At 35.0% G+C, this 16,651-nt stretch overlaps 1 protein-coding gene across 2 annotated transcripts in view; it reads right to left on the bottom strand.

Annotated features, from left to right (window-relative positions):
- NFKB1 (nuclear factor kappa B subunit 1) overlaps nucleotides 1-16,651 on the bottom strand; it is a 161,833-nt gene that overhangs the window by 128,577 nt on the left and 16,605 nt on the right. The window lies entirely within an intron of this gene.

Here is a 16,651-nt window from a genome sequence, read left to right as displayed (position 1 = left end):
TATGATCATCTGAACTCATTTTATTTCATCCCATTTTCCATTCAATTTTGCCCTCTGATGTGAAAAATTAAGTTTATAAACCTTGTTCTTAAAAAAAATTAAAAATGAATGAATATATGAATAAAGCCCTGTTCTTGCAGCATATTAAGACTGGTTTATTGCCTGCCAAGTTTTAACCTTTTCCTGAATTCAAATCAAAGCTAATTATTTCCTTAACTGCCCTATACACTAAGAGGGCTAGATGTCTTAGATGATATCAAGAAATCCTCTCCTCCTCCAGAAATTGAGTACATATCAATTATTGGCTGAATGACTGATTGACCTATCTCTAGATTAGAAGGTTCTATACAGTCTTATTTCCTACTAATCTCAGCTATGTACCCTCTACTTTTTTAGTAGTATCCTATATTTTCCAATTATATATAAAAACAATTTTTGACTAATTTTTTTTAAAGACTATGGACATTTTTATTACTCTCTCTGGATAATTCCAAATTGCTTTCCAAAATGGATGTGTCATTTCATAGTTCAACCAACAAAATATTGATTTATCTATTTTCCCACACCCCCTCCAACTTTGGCTTTCCATTTGTGGTCCTTTTTTCTTTTTGTATTTAAAGCTTTTTTATTTTCAAAACATATGTATAGTTTTTAGCATTTACCCTTGCAAAACTTCGTGTTCCAATTTTTTCTCCCTCTCTTTTCCCCATCTCCTTCCCTAAAAGGCAAGTAATCCAATATATGTTGTTAAATATGTGAAATTCTATACATATTTCCATAATTATCATGCTGTGTAAGAAAAATCAGATCAAAAAGGAAAACAATGAGAAAGAAAGCAAAATATAAGAAAACAACCAACAACAAAAAGTGAAAATACTATGTTGTAATCCACACTCAGTCCGTACAATCCTTTCTCTGGGTACAGATGGCTCTCTTCATCATAAGATCATTGGAATTAGCCTAAATCACCTCACTATTGAAAAGAGCCACGTGACATAAATTTTTTTTGCCCAGAGTCACACATGTAAGAAAAAAGAAGATGGAATTCAGAGGTCCTTATACTCCAATTTTAGTTATTACACTGCTATGTATTACAATACATAGTTATTACATAGCTGGGCTGCCTTGTAATATAGAGTGGTAAACTTTCAGTTAAACAAACATTTGGGACACCCATTGGGCTTCTTAAAAATGGGTTCCCAATAAGCTGCTATAAATTTGATTGATATTCTGTAGTATCATGCAACCCAAACAATTTCATATATGCCATCAGAATTATTACTATATTACTTCTACTAAATGTGTTGAGTTTCTATGATATGTTAAACATTCTCCAAAGCACAAAATTTAGAGGCAGCCACTTGACATAGAGTATTGGCTTTGAGTCAGCAAAAACTGATTTCAAATCTTGTGAGTTTTTAGCTATTATCCCGGACAGGTCATTTCAATTTGATTTCCTCATCAGTAAAATGAGAAATGAGGGATTAAACTCAATGGTTTCTAAGGTTCCTTCAAGATCTAAAGTGTGTGTGTGTGTGTGTGTGTGTGTGTGTGTGTGTGTGTGTGTGTGTGAAAAAGGACAGAGACAGAGAGACAAAGAGACAGAGAAAGAGACAGACAGAGAGAGAGCATGAGTGAGCAAGCAAACAAGCTAGTAGTTGAACAGTCTACCAGCAGTCTACAGAAGACACAAGACTGACAGTTAAAATCAGAAGCTTTAAAAAGTTTTTTTTTCTAATTAAGACAAATCTTTTGTGATAAATCACAGTCCTAAAAAATCTTAAGGTAAGCAATATTAATGTCAGCAAAATTGTGTAATTGTAAATAGAACACTCCAGGAATCAAGATTCACTTAAAAAGAATGAATCACAGAGTAATATTTGCATTAATTACAAAGGCAGGTTTTCTGTCTAAAATTATAAAATATAAACTAAGCTGTTGGCACTGTAAGACTATATAGGGAAAGTCCCTTCTTTTTCCCTCCTTCTATCCTATTATCTCTTCTCTTCCTCTTCAACCCCTCGATGCTTGTACTTTTGAAAAAGGAGAGAGAAATCAAAAAGGTAGGCCCAAAATAATATGGGAAGACTGGGAAGTCTAGGGATCTGTGCTTCATGTATGTTTCCTCATTGAACTGCTGCAAAACTTTGAGAAATGTTTGAGTGTCATAGAGGGGAAAGACATTCCAGAAAACTGCAGCTAGCAAGTAACGAATCTTTTGTTTTTGTTTTTAACACTTAGCATTAAAACTGACTAAATTTAAAATTGGGGAAAGGTAGAATTCTGACATGGGGTGAGAAGATAAAGGGTGAATTCTGGTAGAAATGCCCAAAATATTCACAATTTGCTTTTGTGAAGATCACTTCTGAATACCACTGTATATAGTACTTACTGAAGCCAACAAGAGTAGTTAAATTAACATGATGTAATTGTGTCTTATTTCACAGGATCATTCATTCTTGTAAGAATAGACCAACGCCTCATGTTTCTCAGCTTATAACTACAGAAACTCTGCAGCCAAATGCTGATGGGGAATTGTCAGAAATAGATAAAATGCTTTGTTTCTAAAGATTAGATCAGCCTCAACTCAGTCTCAATAATTTCTTCTTTATTTTGGGGGCAATTAAGATGAAGCTGGCAAGAAGTTAGCAAAAAGATGGAAGAGTTAACTGGCTAATATATCAAATGATACGTGTTATCATGAAAGTCTAGAAAGATAGGTTGAATTCAATAAAATTAAATGTAATAGAGCAACATGTAAATTCTTAAATGGGTAAAAAAAAAATAAGTCTGCACATATTCAAAAACACAAAAACAACCAAAAAAAAAAAAAGGCCAGATAAAGTGGTATGGCTGGACAACAGCCCATGTGAAAGATTGGGGGAGTTTAAGCAAACTGTATTCAAAATGATTCAACAATTTCAGCCAAAAAAGTTAATGCAATCTTAAATTATATTAATAGAAACTCAGCTCCCAGAACAGAGGAGGTGATAGTCCTGGTATCTATTGCCTTTGTCTAATAATATCTGGAAAACAATGTTTAGATTTGAGAATCATTGCCACATTTTAGGAAGAAAACATAGTCCATCCAAAGGAAGTGGACCAAGAGAATGGGGGCACTAAGAGTTCTTCACATGAAGCCTGAATGACCATTTGTCAGGGAAGTTGTAAAGAAATTTCTTATTTACAGGAATACGAACACAGAGCTGAAACAGGCATCAGAAGTCTGATTTTGCAGATAAGTAAACTTAATGTCAGGGAAGTCCCCTGCCTGAAGTCATATAATTAGTAAGTATGGGAGGTGGGATTAGAATCCAGGCCTTATAATTCAAAAGCTCTTTTCACTCTACTACCAAGTAGGGTTTCCTGTGTACATAGAATGGTCAAGTGAGTTGTTCAGAATAATATAACTAATATACATGTGTATGGGGGGAGGAGGGTCGTTCTGTCTGTCACTGTGACTCTGAAAGCAGCCTTCAATCCACTTTTCCAAGGTTCAGAACAGACAACCAATAAGGTATCTTCCAACTCTGTCATTATGCAGATTGGTAGAAAATTACAACCCCTATTGTAAATGGGCATGGTAAAGAAAAAGGGAAAAAAGTTGAAGTCTCTCACTCAAAACATTTTCTTTTAAAAGAGCCTCTTCTTCTAAACATCCTCCTGTAGCTATTACTGGAGGAAGAAATGTTTCATGCTTTATTCAGCAAAATTCTTGGAAATAAGCTGTCACAGAAAGCAATAGACTCTTTGTAGGAGACATCAGAAGTAGCCAGTGTGGGCATTTGTTTTGCTTACAAGAGTTTTGTTTTTCTTTTCTTTCAAAGGGGGAGGGGAAAGGGAGAAGAAAGGTTTCTAAGAGGACTTTCAGGGGGAAAAAAGGAGGATTACTAAGGTATTTAAAATATATATATTATACATATAATATATATATATTTATCTGAAGATAAATTTGAACTCAGGTCTTCCTGATTCCAACTCTAGTGCTTGCCTACTTAGTTGTCTTGCATATGAAAATGTTTATTATTTATTGTGTTTAAGTTCAAAAATTTTAAAAGAATTAATAAAAAAGGAGAAGGCTCCATGGGACAGCAGGATATAAAGAATACCATAAATAGCCATAAAATATTAGTCTTCATTTTCCATTTTAATTAAAAATCTATGAAGTTGCGATCATGGTTAATTCCACAGGAGAATGTATTAAAAGTATTACTTTGCAACTTCCTGATGAACCATTACCTGAACAATTCATGGTTTTTAATTTTTTGGTTCATATGGAAAGCAAGGATCATTTATCATATTCACAAACAACAATAGTTTTTCCTATTGATTTGTCTGTGAAAATCACTGGGTTTTCTGTTTTGTTTTGTTTTTTTAATGCAATCTCTATAACTTTCAAATGGGTTCAAATGGGATAAATGAAAATTCAACCTTTAAATTTATTTCAACATTTCTCTTAGTGTACACTTTGAGGATAGGTCCTAGGGAATTAAAAAATTTGCATCTCTACTGTTTTATATAATATACTGAATTTAAAGGGGAAAAGATTCAATACAGGATTATGAAAAGTATTTATCATTTGTTTTCATTTCAAGAAGAAAAAAACTTTGAAAATGAAATATCAACCTCTATCTCCTACCCACTCCAAAAAATGATGGTTAGATCTAAGTTAACTCTCATGTTCAAATGCTGATTGCATTTCTGCTGTATTTTCTTGGTTTTCCTTTGGTTATTGTGGGAGAAAAACACAATCCCAGCAACCAACATCTTTCATATTGGTGTTCAGGAGATGTACACACACACACACACACACACACACACACACACATGTATACAAACATATGTATATGCATATATCATATATGTATACATATATACCTGAGAGAGAGAGACACACACACACACACACACATACATTATGTGTGTGTATGTTTATATTTGAGTCAGTCAGCAGTCTCACTATATAGTTTTTCTTAGAAATGATGATATGAGGCCATCAACTAAGTGAGAACATTTGATTTCATTTTGGGGAAGTACTTCAGTAATTACTTATTTTTTGATTAAATCCAAAACAAAATATTCTCACATCTCCCTGACCTGACTGCCAGATTTCATTCTCAGGTCTTACTGCATATGTATGTATGTGCATATATATACAAGAAAAAAAAAACTGATCACATCAAAACTCCTAAGAAAAATGTAATCAACTGTTAGAATGCTCCACTATTCAAGTTATAAAAAAGCTTTGCTTTTCTCTTCACTTGTTTAGTTATGTTTGACTCTATTTGACCCCATAGGCAAAGTCAATGAGGTTTTCTTGGGAAAGATGCTGGAGTGGTATGCCATTTCCTTCTCTAGTGTGTCCCCATTTTACAAATAATAAAATGAGGCAAACAGGAGTTAAATTCCTTGCTTTGGGTTACTCAGCTAGTAAGTGTATGAGACTAGATTTAAACCCAGGTCTTCCTAATTCCAGGTCCACTGCACCACCATTTAGGTGGAATGCTTCCAAAGAATATTTCCTACTCTCTTTTCATCTGGCCTACTTCCACAAAGATATTGCCAAAGGTTTTCAACTGACATGGTAACTAGTTCTCAGCTCAGAAAAGAGCACTGAATTTGGAAGTAGAGGATTAATTCCTGATTTGTTTAGAAAAGTCACTCATCAGAGCTTCACTTTCCCCAACCTATAAAACTTGGGGTTTGGATGGCATCCTTTCTAATACTTAGTATGTCTCTGATCCCAGAAAGTCTGACAGAAAAGGAAACAAAGTTCATTTTTCATGACTTGTTTTTCACAAAGCTAAGGCAGTTTAAAGGAATAACTGCTTCCCTTCCTAAGTATCTGCAAATCATCCAGTGATGAATATGTTCTAGAACTCTGCTGGGCATGATGTCAAACTGTACATTCAGCAGCCTGTACATTCCCGAGACCAGCTTCTTCCCCTTTCAGAAAATCAGTTCCTGCCTCTTCAACACAGCTCTTCCTCAGAAATCACATCTATAAGCTATTTTGGTACCCAGGGGATACTTGGACCAGATCAGGTGACCTGATGCCATTTAGGGATCTCCAAAAGATGAGAAAAGCAAATAAATTGCTAAATATATTTGACTCAGCAGACTTGGAATCAGGAGATCTGAGTTCCAAACCTGACTCAGACACTTATTAACTGTAGTTAGTCTATTTCAGCTTTCTACTAAATAATCTCTAATGGCTACCCATTACCTCCAGAATCAAATATAAAATCCTCTGTTTGGTACTCAAAAGTTCTTCATGATAACTTAACTATCCTTTTGTCCCCTTTTTATGTCAACCGCCCCCCCCCCCCACACACACACACTCTTCCATCAAATGACAGCAACCTAATTTCTGTTTTTCCACTTATCTGCTCTGGACATTTTCTCAGGCTCTCCTCAATGCCTGAAATGCCCTCTCTCATCATCTCTTCCTCCTGTCTTCTTTGGCTCCCTTGTTTGTTGTTCTGTCATGTCTAATTTTTTATAAAACCATTTGAGTCTTGGCAAAGATACTGGAGTGGTTTGCCATTTCCTTCTCCAATTCATTTTACAGATGAAGGAGCTGAGGCAAATAGGGTTAAGTGATTTGTCCAGGGTCCCATTGTTGATAAGTGTCTGAGACTAGATTTCAATTTAAGAATATGAGTCATCTTGTGCCACTCAGCTGTCCTGGCTTCCTTGAAGTCCCAATTAAAATCTTATTTTCTCTGGAAATTGAATGGATGCCCATTAATTGGAGAATGGCTGGGTAAATTGTGGTATATGAATGTTATGGAATATTATTGTTCTGTAAGAAATGAGCAGCAGGATGAATACAGAGAGGCTTGGAGAGACTTACACGAACTGATGCTAAGTGAAATGAGCAGAACCAGGAGATCATTATGCACTTCGACAACGATATTGTATGAGGATGTATTCTGATGGAAGTGGATTTCTTTGACAAAGAGACCTAACTCAGTTTCAATTGATAAATGATGGACAGAAGCAGCTACATCCAAAGAAAGAACACTGGGAAATGAATGTAAACTATTTGCATTTTTGTTTTTCTTCCCGAGTTATTTTTACCTTCTGAATCCAATTCTCCCTGTGCAACAAGAGAACTGTTCAGTTCTGCAAACATATATTATATTAAGGATATGCTGCAACATATTTAATATATATAGGACTGCTTGCCATCTAGGGGAGGGCGGGAGGGGGGAGAATCGGAACAGAAGCAAGTGCAAGGGATAATGTTGTAAAAAAATTACCCTGGCATGGGTTCTGTCAATAAAGTAGTTATAAAATTTTTTTTAAAAAATCTTATTTTCTGTAAGAAGGATTTCTCAATCCCTCCTAATTCTAGTACTTTCTCTCTGTTAGTTATTTCTAATTCTTCCTCTCTTCACTCCCCCATAAAGTGTTTTTGAACATTTATGTTAGCTTGCAATCTCTTCCATTAGACTGTGAGTTCCTTGAGGGTAGGAATTATCTTTTGCCTCTCTTTTCTGATCATATATCCAATTATATCATGATACTTCTTTTGCATAATAACAACAGAGATTGACATTTGTTGCAGTCCAGGCCTGACATGAATAAATTCAGATTCAAGAAAAGAATGAAATAAGCCCCACAGAGGCTAACTTGATCATAGCTGGAAAAGAATATTGATCAAGAATATAGCATTGAGGGGGTGAGGGGCAGCTAGGTGGTATAGTGGTTAGAGCATCCTTAAGTCAGGAGGACTTAAGTTCAAGTCTGGCCTCAGATACTTAATACCTCCTAGCTGTGTGACCCTGGGCAAGTCACTTAACCCCATTTGCCATTGCGAAAGGAAGAAAGAAAGAAAGAGAAAGAGAGAGAGAGAAAGAAAGAAAGAAAGAAAGAAAGAAAGAAAGAAAGAAAGAAAGAAAGAAAGAAAGAAAGACAGATAGCATTGAGATCTTGTGATGAAGAGAGCCATCTATACCCAGAGAGAGGACTGTAAGAGAGGACTGTAGGAACTGAATGTGGATCACAATATAACATTCTTACTCTTTTTGAAGTTGTTAGCTTACATTTTGTTTCCTTACTCATTTTTTTTTCTTTTTGATCTGGTTTTTCTTGTGCAACAAGAGAATTGTATAAATATGTTTACACATATTGGATTTAACATATGTTTTAACATGTATATCTTGGATTGTTTGCCATCTAGGAAAGGGGGTGAGGGGAAGGAGGGGAAAATCTGAAACACAAGGCTATGCAAGGCTCATTGTTGAAAAATTATCCATGCATATGTTTTGGGGAAAAAAAAAACATTTATGCAGGTGGTTTTAACTTCTTTGCCTACAGGTCAGCCATGATAATTTGCTGGTCAGAAACCCGAGGGAAGATCTGTTGACTCCTTAATACACTTTTTTTTGTTGTTGTTACTTAGGCCACCAAAAAATTACCTTAATGGCCTGAGCTTTAGTCTCTAACATAATTAAGTTTTAAGGATGGTTCCTTATCTTTGAAGGAAAAAAAAAAAACTAGAATAGTTTTGGTAGTATAGAATCTTGAGTTATTGTTCCTATCACAACATTCTGATTATTACTAATATCAAGTGTAAAAAGAGAAACATATATTCTCCTAAGGTGTTTCCCAGTGCCATGATGATGGCCAAGACAGTATATAAATATTAAAGGGATTCTCTATAAAAGATAAAGTTCTCCAGAAGTTCTTGTTTATAAGTGATATTCTATTAAGGGCATCAATGCCTAGAAATCCAAAACTATATATAAGTTTCCCTAACTTTCTAAAAAACACATGTATTAAAATGTCTATTGTCCAGATAATGATGGACAGTTAGACTGACAATATATAGAGCTAATTCATCAGTCATTTCATCCAGGACCAATATCACACATAGACAATAAACTGAGGCTAAACTGCTTTCAGAAATCACACCGTAGTCTACATGAATCCCTGAAACAAAAGACTATCATTCTTCTGGCAACACCATATAGCTACAGATCACAGCATACCAATTCCCAAAGATATAAAGTTGAAAGTTATCTAGAGGCAATGCAGAGGCACACAATGGATGTAAGTAAGCAACAACACATTAGCAACCAGGAATTACACCAAAAAGTATTTCATCAGATCTATGACTAGAGAAGACAGTAGATTAATAAGTTACAGGCACATACTACAGAAGTTTGTGCAAACCACGAACTATATTGTATATATTACTGAAGCTTAGAAATGTACCAAATAATTGAATATAGGATGGAAAATGAAACAAAACTATTGTACAGAATAAATAACACCTTGACCTAAATGAAGCTAAGTTCCAATTATATGTGATCCTTTATTTAGAATTCTTGGGGGTAGTCAGTCACAACAGCTTCTGACAATGCCTAAAAAGGTGTGTTTCTTAGCTAAAATAAGCATTCTCCTATGCATACCTTTTGGAGGGTCCTGGAGCTATTGGAATAATGTGGATCAGATCCTTCTGGGATAGCTAACTTCTCTCATCTCCATGGATTTTTAGTTAAAGTCTATGCAAGCAAACCAACTGTGACTTGCCCAGGATCACTCAGCTAGTAAGTCTGAGGTTAAGTTGTTTTAAACAAAAACAATTTATAAACAACGAAGCACATGACTTCATTTCATGTGACCTCATTACCATTATCTTCTCAATTGTTGTAGGTTTCAATTCCCTCTTTCTTATAATACCTAGGTAATATTTATATAGCACTTTAAGATTTGTAAAGTCCTCTACAAGTGATTTTGTTTGATCTTCACAATTATGTTGTGAGGGAGGTGCCATTGTTATCACCATTTTCAGATGATGAAATTGAAGCTGAGAGAAGTCAAATGATTTACCCAGGAACACACACTGGTAAGTGTCTGAGGAAAGAACTCAGGTCTTCCTGATTCCTAGTCCAGTGCTCTATCTATTATGCTACTTAAGGATTGTTCCCCATGCCAGTGAAAAGATAAGTAGAAATTGTGTAGGCTCACCTTTTTCCCATCATCCAATATACATCTGCCCCGATATATACTTCAAGAGATACAAATTTCATTGTTGGAGGTAAAGTCCCCCTACCTATCTATGTACCCAGACTACAATACATTCATCTCTTTGCATCTAGGATGATTTTTGTCCTTTATCTTTCTATAAATCCTTAATAAAGTGTCTGGAGACCTTCTCCTAGTTCCTTTATTATTTCATAGCAAAGAACTCACTAATCAATAATAATAGTAATGATTCTAAAGGCAAGTAGGTGGAACAATAGATAAACCACTGGACCTTGAATCAGAAAATCCAAATCCAGTCTTAGACACTTATCAGCTATTTTAAGACTGTGGGTGAGTCACAACTCAATTTACCTCACTTTCTTCATCTATAAAATAAGTTGGAGAAGGAAATTGATGCACTCCAGCACCTTTGTTGATTAGAAAGGGTCAGAAAGAATTAAACACAACTGAAAACATCTGAACAACAAAAATCTCATCAGCACTAAAATCTCAACACATGCAAAGTGAATTAATCATTTCCATATCCCCAGGATTCTCAGCATCTACTCCCTTTCCTTACCTTCTCTATTCCAATCCATCCTCCAAATAACTGAGGCTTCTTTCTTAATAGACTCCTCAATGGTCTTCCTGCAATAATCCATTGTGTCATAATTCTGCTTTGATCATTTTATTCTTCTACCCCCAAACCTTCATTTATTTCCCATTGACTAACAAATTCCTAGATTGACATTTAAGCTCTCCATAATCTGGCCTAGGGGAGAGAACTCCATTTAATATCTGTTAGATCCTTGGCAAGTTACACAATTGCTCTCAACCTCAGTTTCCCTCCCCCAGCAAAATGGAGATAATAATGTTTGTTTGTACCGACTTCTCAGAGCTGTCAAGAGAATCTAATGAACTACAAGTCAAGGGCTATAAAAACTTTGAATGTTCTTTATTATCCAACCTACTTTTTCACCCTTATTAACACAGTATTTTACACTGTCTTTACTTTGTATTTCAACCCAAACAGGATTAGTTACATAAGTTCTTCATTCTACTATTTGTATGCTTTCTTTGCTTGGAATCTTCTTCTTTTTTTCTTTTTTCCTTCACTTTCTGCCTTCCAGACACTTCCATTCAGTTACCAGCCTTCTTCAAGAAGCTTGTCAGATACTGTTTATTCTCTCTCTATATGAACTTTGTGGTATACGGTCTTATTCTTTGCAGAACTGTTGTTTGTGTATGTCACAGGTGTCAAATATTTGGCCTGCTGTCCAAAACAGTACAAAACCAGAGGATAATGTAATTGGAAAATACATAACAAATAAATAAAAACACATTAGTATATAAATAATGTTAATATGTGGTTTCCTAAATCAATATGCTGCCTTCAGGGATCCTATGTATGATAGTTCGAGTGGCTTACATTTATATATAAATTTGACATCACTGGTGTACACATCAGCCCCATAATCAGAGTGTAAACTCCCACTGAGTAAAACCTTTCTTCCTGCTACCAATGCCTAACTTAGTAATAGCCCCTTTTTTGAAAGCCTAGAGAAGTACTATTCCTTTTAACTATCCTGTGAAAAAGCCTATCTCATAATAGTAGCTTTCATGTGATGGTCAAAACTCATCTAAGTTGATCTTTAGGAGAGTTCCATAATTGAAACTCTTCCAGTCTGATCGCTAGCATCCACCGGGTGCTTTCTGTCTCCTCTGGTTATACCTTTCAAAATCCAAAGCCTATTACAGGATAAAGTATCAGAGCAACATTTTAGGGAAAGAATGGTAACAATAGTTGTAACAATAGTGATAATATTTCTATAGATGGATACAACTTCCTCTACCCTTATTCTTCTTGCCCCACAAAACTTAAAAATTCCCCTTTATTTGCATTCTTAGAAAATCTTAATTCTACTCTTTTATAGTCACCTTAGTTATGTTCCTTTCATTCTTCTGTCTTTTGCATAGGTACTGTCAGAATTTGACCTTTATTGGACAGCTCCTTATGCAAACTCAAGGGTCTCTTTTAAAAGCTTCTCCATTTTCTTCCCTCACAAAATTTCTCAAGAACTTCCCATCTCCTTAAAGCCAACTTTTATTTTTGAATATCAGGCCATGTGATCAAAATGGTGATTTTGACATCCTTCTCTAAATACACCGTCTAAAAACAAATCCAGAATCTTCTATGAATCAGACCTCTCTCCTGACTTGCTTTTTTTGCTTCAAAACTCCATTGCTCCCACCTTTGATTCCTTCCCTCTCTCCTTTGGATCCTATATTCATTTAGTCACTAAACCTCATTGATTCTTCCTTCAGAATATCTCCATCTGAATTTCTTTCCTCTTTTAAAAAATAAGTATCCAAGTTCAGTCTCTAATCACATCTGGAGAATGGCATTCCTAATTGGTGTCCCATACTATTTTCTTACTAACTTCCATCTCTCCAGTATATCCCAACTGATTAATGTTTCAAAAATAGTTTTTGTTATGATTCACTTGGATTAAAAATCTTCAATGACTTCAATATTAGTTTCAGAATAAAGTCCTCAACTCCAGCTACCTTTCCAACCTTAACTTGTGACTACTATTCAACAAAGCTCTTCTCTAATTCTTTCATGTTCAGACCTATACTACCCAGAATTCCATTTCCTTTTTCTTTTTCATAATCCAAATCCTAGATCTTTCAAGGTCTAGTGGTTATAAACTTGAACTCTTATTGACATTCTGCTAGGATTCAATTCCAGGTAGGGAACATTTTTAAGAGATAGCAGTCTGAGGTTAATGGTTTTTCAGTCAAAAACTTATATTCAAACCCAGTATCTGATGCCCATTGTCTGTTACTTGTGTTAAGTAATTTTACTTCTTTTGTGCCTCAGTTTCCTCATTTGTAAATGCAATGTTTAGATTAAATGACAGTTAAGATCCCAAAAGGAACCTTTAAATCTGTAATTTCATAATCTTTTGAAATATTAACTCTGTCATTAAGTCTTTCCTGACAACTCAGGCTCATAGCAATATTTTTTTTTCAATCAGTCAACAATAAGCATTTATTAAGAGCTTACTGTGTATCCGGCATTATTCTGATTGCCAAGGATACAAAAAAAAAAAAAAAAGCATAAAGAGTCCCTGATCTCAAACAGATCACAATCTAACCGGAGAGACAACATGCAGACAACCAGATGTAAACAAGATAGTCAGTGTTACTTCACTTTCATCTACAGATGTATTTCTTTCAAATGGACTATGAACTTCTCACATGTTTCATAGTAGGCATTGTAATAGTCAATACTGCACTATACATATTTAATAGGCCATTCAATAAATCATATGACTAAAATAAAACCTCATTCCCCCCCAGAGAAAATAAGATACATATGACATCATGCCACCAGCTAAAAAGCTGGCTTTCCTACTACAATGAAGAGTCACTTTCTTAGACAGAAGTGAATTAGTTCCATCTTAACATTAGCATAATTCCTGGCACATGGTCCTATTATAAATCACCGACAGTGGCTTGTTAGGATGTTTAAATGAACGTTGTATTGTACTGAAGGCATTTCTCATGCTTATTTATTCTTTGAGGAAAAAGAATTTGGATCAGATCTATAAAACTCTGGCCACATTTACCTAAGTGATCATGAGTAACCCATTTAACCACTCAAAATCTCACTTTCTTCTTCTGTAAAATGGGAGGGAAGTTGGAACAGATGTTCTTTGGGGTCCTTTCCAGAATCAAATCGATGATCCTATGAGTTCAAACTTGGAAAGTTCTCAAACTCAGGGCTGAACTGAATCAGGGCTATTTTTCTAAACTCTTTTCTATCTTTCTAAACTCTAAAAGGAATGATATTACCTTTTTAAAATCTACTAGCTCACTATTAAGATGTTTAAGTTTGACTATTCCATTACTGGCACCCAAAGGAAATTTTATTTACCGATCCTCCACTGCTGCCTTCTTCCTTTAATGACGTTGCAAATTTCTAATGCTTTTGGGGGGAAGCTAGGAACTTCCTCTTCCTACAAGTAGAGTGGAATAGATGCACATGTGATCAAATTTGCATTCAAATGTTTCAACCCTGCCCAGTTTTAAGTAGGACTCTTGAGTGCTATTGTTGAGCTTACCATCTTAGTCTAGGGAAATAGTGTTTTGTGGACTATGAATTGAAAATTGGCAATATGAAGGCTTCTGGCTATCACACGAAGCAAATGGCCAGGTTTTCTTTAACTCTACTATCAAAAGGGATTTTCTTAAAGCTTCAAATGGAGTTTTATATGGATTAATTCTGATCAAGGCAAATCCTTAAAACAAAAAACTTACCATGAGAGGTACTCTGCTTTCCATTTGCACTATTATCCTTCCTATTTGAAAGCAATACAACTAACTCTGTGTGTGTGTGTGTGTGTGTGTGTGTGTGTGTGTGTGTGTGTGTGTGTGTGGACATGGCCAATCAGTCACAAAGAGAAATTAGGTTTTGATAGAAATAAGGCCACAGAAAGGGCTTTCTGATGATACACAAAAGACTTAGTACATGCAAAAAACACTCCTTCCACCACTGTTGTGCCACAGTTTCCTTTTATTATCTTGTCTCAGTTTCCCTAAATTGTTCTGCCTCAATTTCCCCAATTGTTGCGCCTCAGTTTCCTTGAATTGTTCTGCCTCAGTTTCGCTGGTTGCAACCTCCCTTTTCTGCTCATTAGAACTGAGATAATTAGGGCTGTGTCATTCCAAAATATAAAACTCCAGATGTCCTATCCAGATACCTAATTGGTATCCTCTAAAGCTCAAACTTCCCGACTCTAGTGGAACATCTCCCAATTTGTTAGAATTTATGGTCCTACCCCCATTTATGGTCCTGTCAGAAGCAGATTGATGGTCTCTGCCTGGATATTCTCACTCACCAGAGTTTGGACTCCATCCCCCCTTCATGTACCTGAGCTTGGAGCTAGGTGTGTATATATTTCATTGAGAACTCACTATTGAGACTGGATTCTTTGAGATGAAAATCTCATTCAGCCCTGGTATCAAAAATGGATTCTTTTGGTCCCAGTAAATCTCTCCTTCTCAGAAATCCAAATAAAAAATTAAAAACTTTCTAATCTCTATCTTGCCTCAGTTTCTCTGGCATTACACCATAATGTTCATTTATCTTTAGATATAGCTGTCAAGACTTTTCTATACTGACTTCATATAAAAAGGGAATCCTATGATACAAAAAATAGCTGTGGAATTCCTAATTTATGAATTAGGTTAACTTTATAGGTACAGAAGGTCACTCTAAGGACAATCCTGATTTCAAGAAAAGGAAGTATACTTTTAAGGACTTTCAAAAACAAAAAAAAAATAAAAATCCAATATACATTATTTACATATCCTCTGTTTATATGCATTCACAAATTTTGTTTGGCAAGTGTGATGTCTTTCCATGATCTCAAACCTTCAACCACATATAGAGCTAATAAGTCTAATAGTCTTAATAATAAGTCTAATACTCTTATAGAGTTGATCTTTAGCCGGTCCCACAGCTTGGAAATATGGACAATAGTGTCTTGAAGGAAGAATATTTGAACAGATAGAGGAAAGAGAAGAAGAGAGGTAATGGTAACTGTGAATGAAGTTAAGTAGGTAAAGGAAGGAAACAGAAAAGCATTTCACAGAAGAACCTCTGAACTTCCTGTCAGTTTTGACAGAATTTTGTGACTCTGAAATTTACATGATTACTCTCACCAAGATTAGGTCAGCAAGCACCAATTAAAGTGACAATTCTAATTATACAAATTTTTATCTGTGCCTTCATTTTCCTTTAACTTAATTGCTACTTTATAAAAGTTAATTTATGAGGTTTCTACTTAGAAAATCCAGAAAATTCAATCCCACTGGAGTTTTACGTGAAAATTACCTAGTAACAGAGTTAATTAGTTATCAATAGCACAATGAAGAAATGAATATTATTGTAGTTTTTATAAAATAAGTATGAGACAAAATTTTAATGACAATAATCTTTATTTCTTGGCTTTTCATTTTTAGCAACTAGTTTGTTTAATAATATTTTATTTCTCCCAATTACATTTAAAACTATTTTAAATATTTGCTTTTTTTTAAGTTTTGAATTCCAAATCATATCCTTCCCTCTGTCACCTCCCTGCTCCCTGAGACAAAATAGGTTACACATGTGCAAACATGCAAAACATTTTCATATTAGTCATTCTGTACAAGACAAAAGAAAGAAGGAAAGAAGAAAGGGAAGGAAAGAGGGACAGAGAGGGGGGAGAGGGAAGAAGGAAAGAAGGAATTTAGGACGTTAAGAAGGAAGAAATAAATCAGTATGATGATATTTGTATTCAAACAATATCAATTTTCTCTCTTGGAGGTGGAAAGTATGTTTACTTTATTTTAACCAACATTTTTATACTTTTAATATAATGGCTTGGATATTGATGACAGAATTATAGAATTGGAAGGGCCAACCCATACATGAATTGGAATCCTTCTATAAGACACTAAACAAGACAAGTAGTCTCCAGATAAGGCCTATTTCCAAGATTATGTGATCAATCTGAAGGTAGTAAGATCTATAACATCCCACACTTTCTAGCAACTAGCCAAATCTTGGGATTTTTTTTCTAATACAGCCATTCCTACTCTTATATCCCCCTTTTCTGAGCCT

This window comes from Antechinus flavipes, chromosome 6 (assembly GCF_016432865.1).
Source record: "Antechinus flavipes isolate AdamAnt ecotype Samford, QLD, Australia chromosome 6, AdamAnt_v2, whole genome shotgun sequence".
NCBI classification, from domain to species: domain Eukaryota; kingdom Metazoa; phylum Chordata; class Mammalia; order Dasyuromorphia; family Dasyuridae; genus Antechinus; species Antechinus flavipes.
The sequence above is the reverse complement of the archived record's forward strand: the minus strand, read 5'-3'. Positions and strand labels throughout refer to the sequence as shown.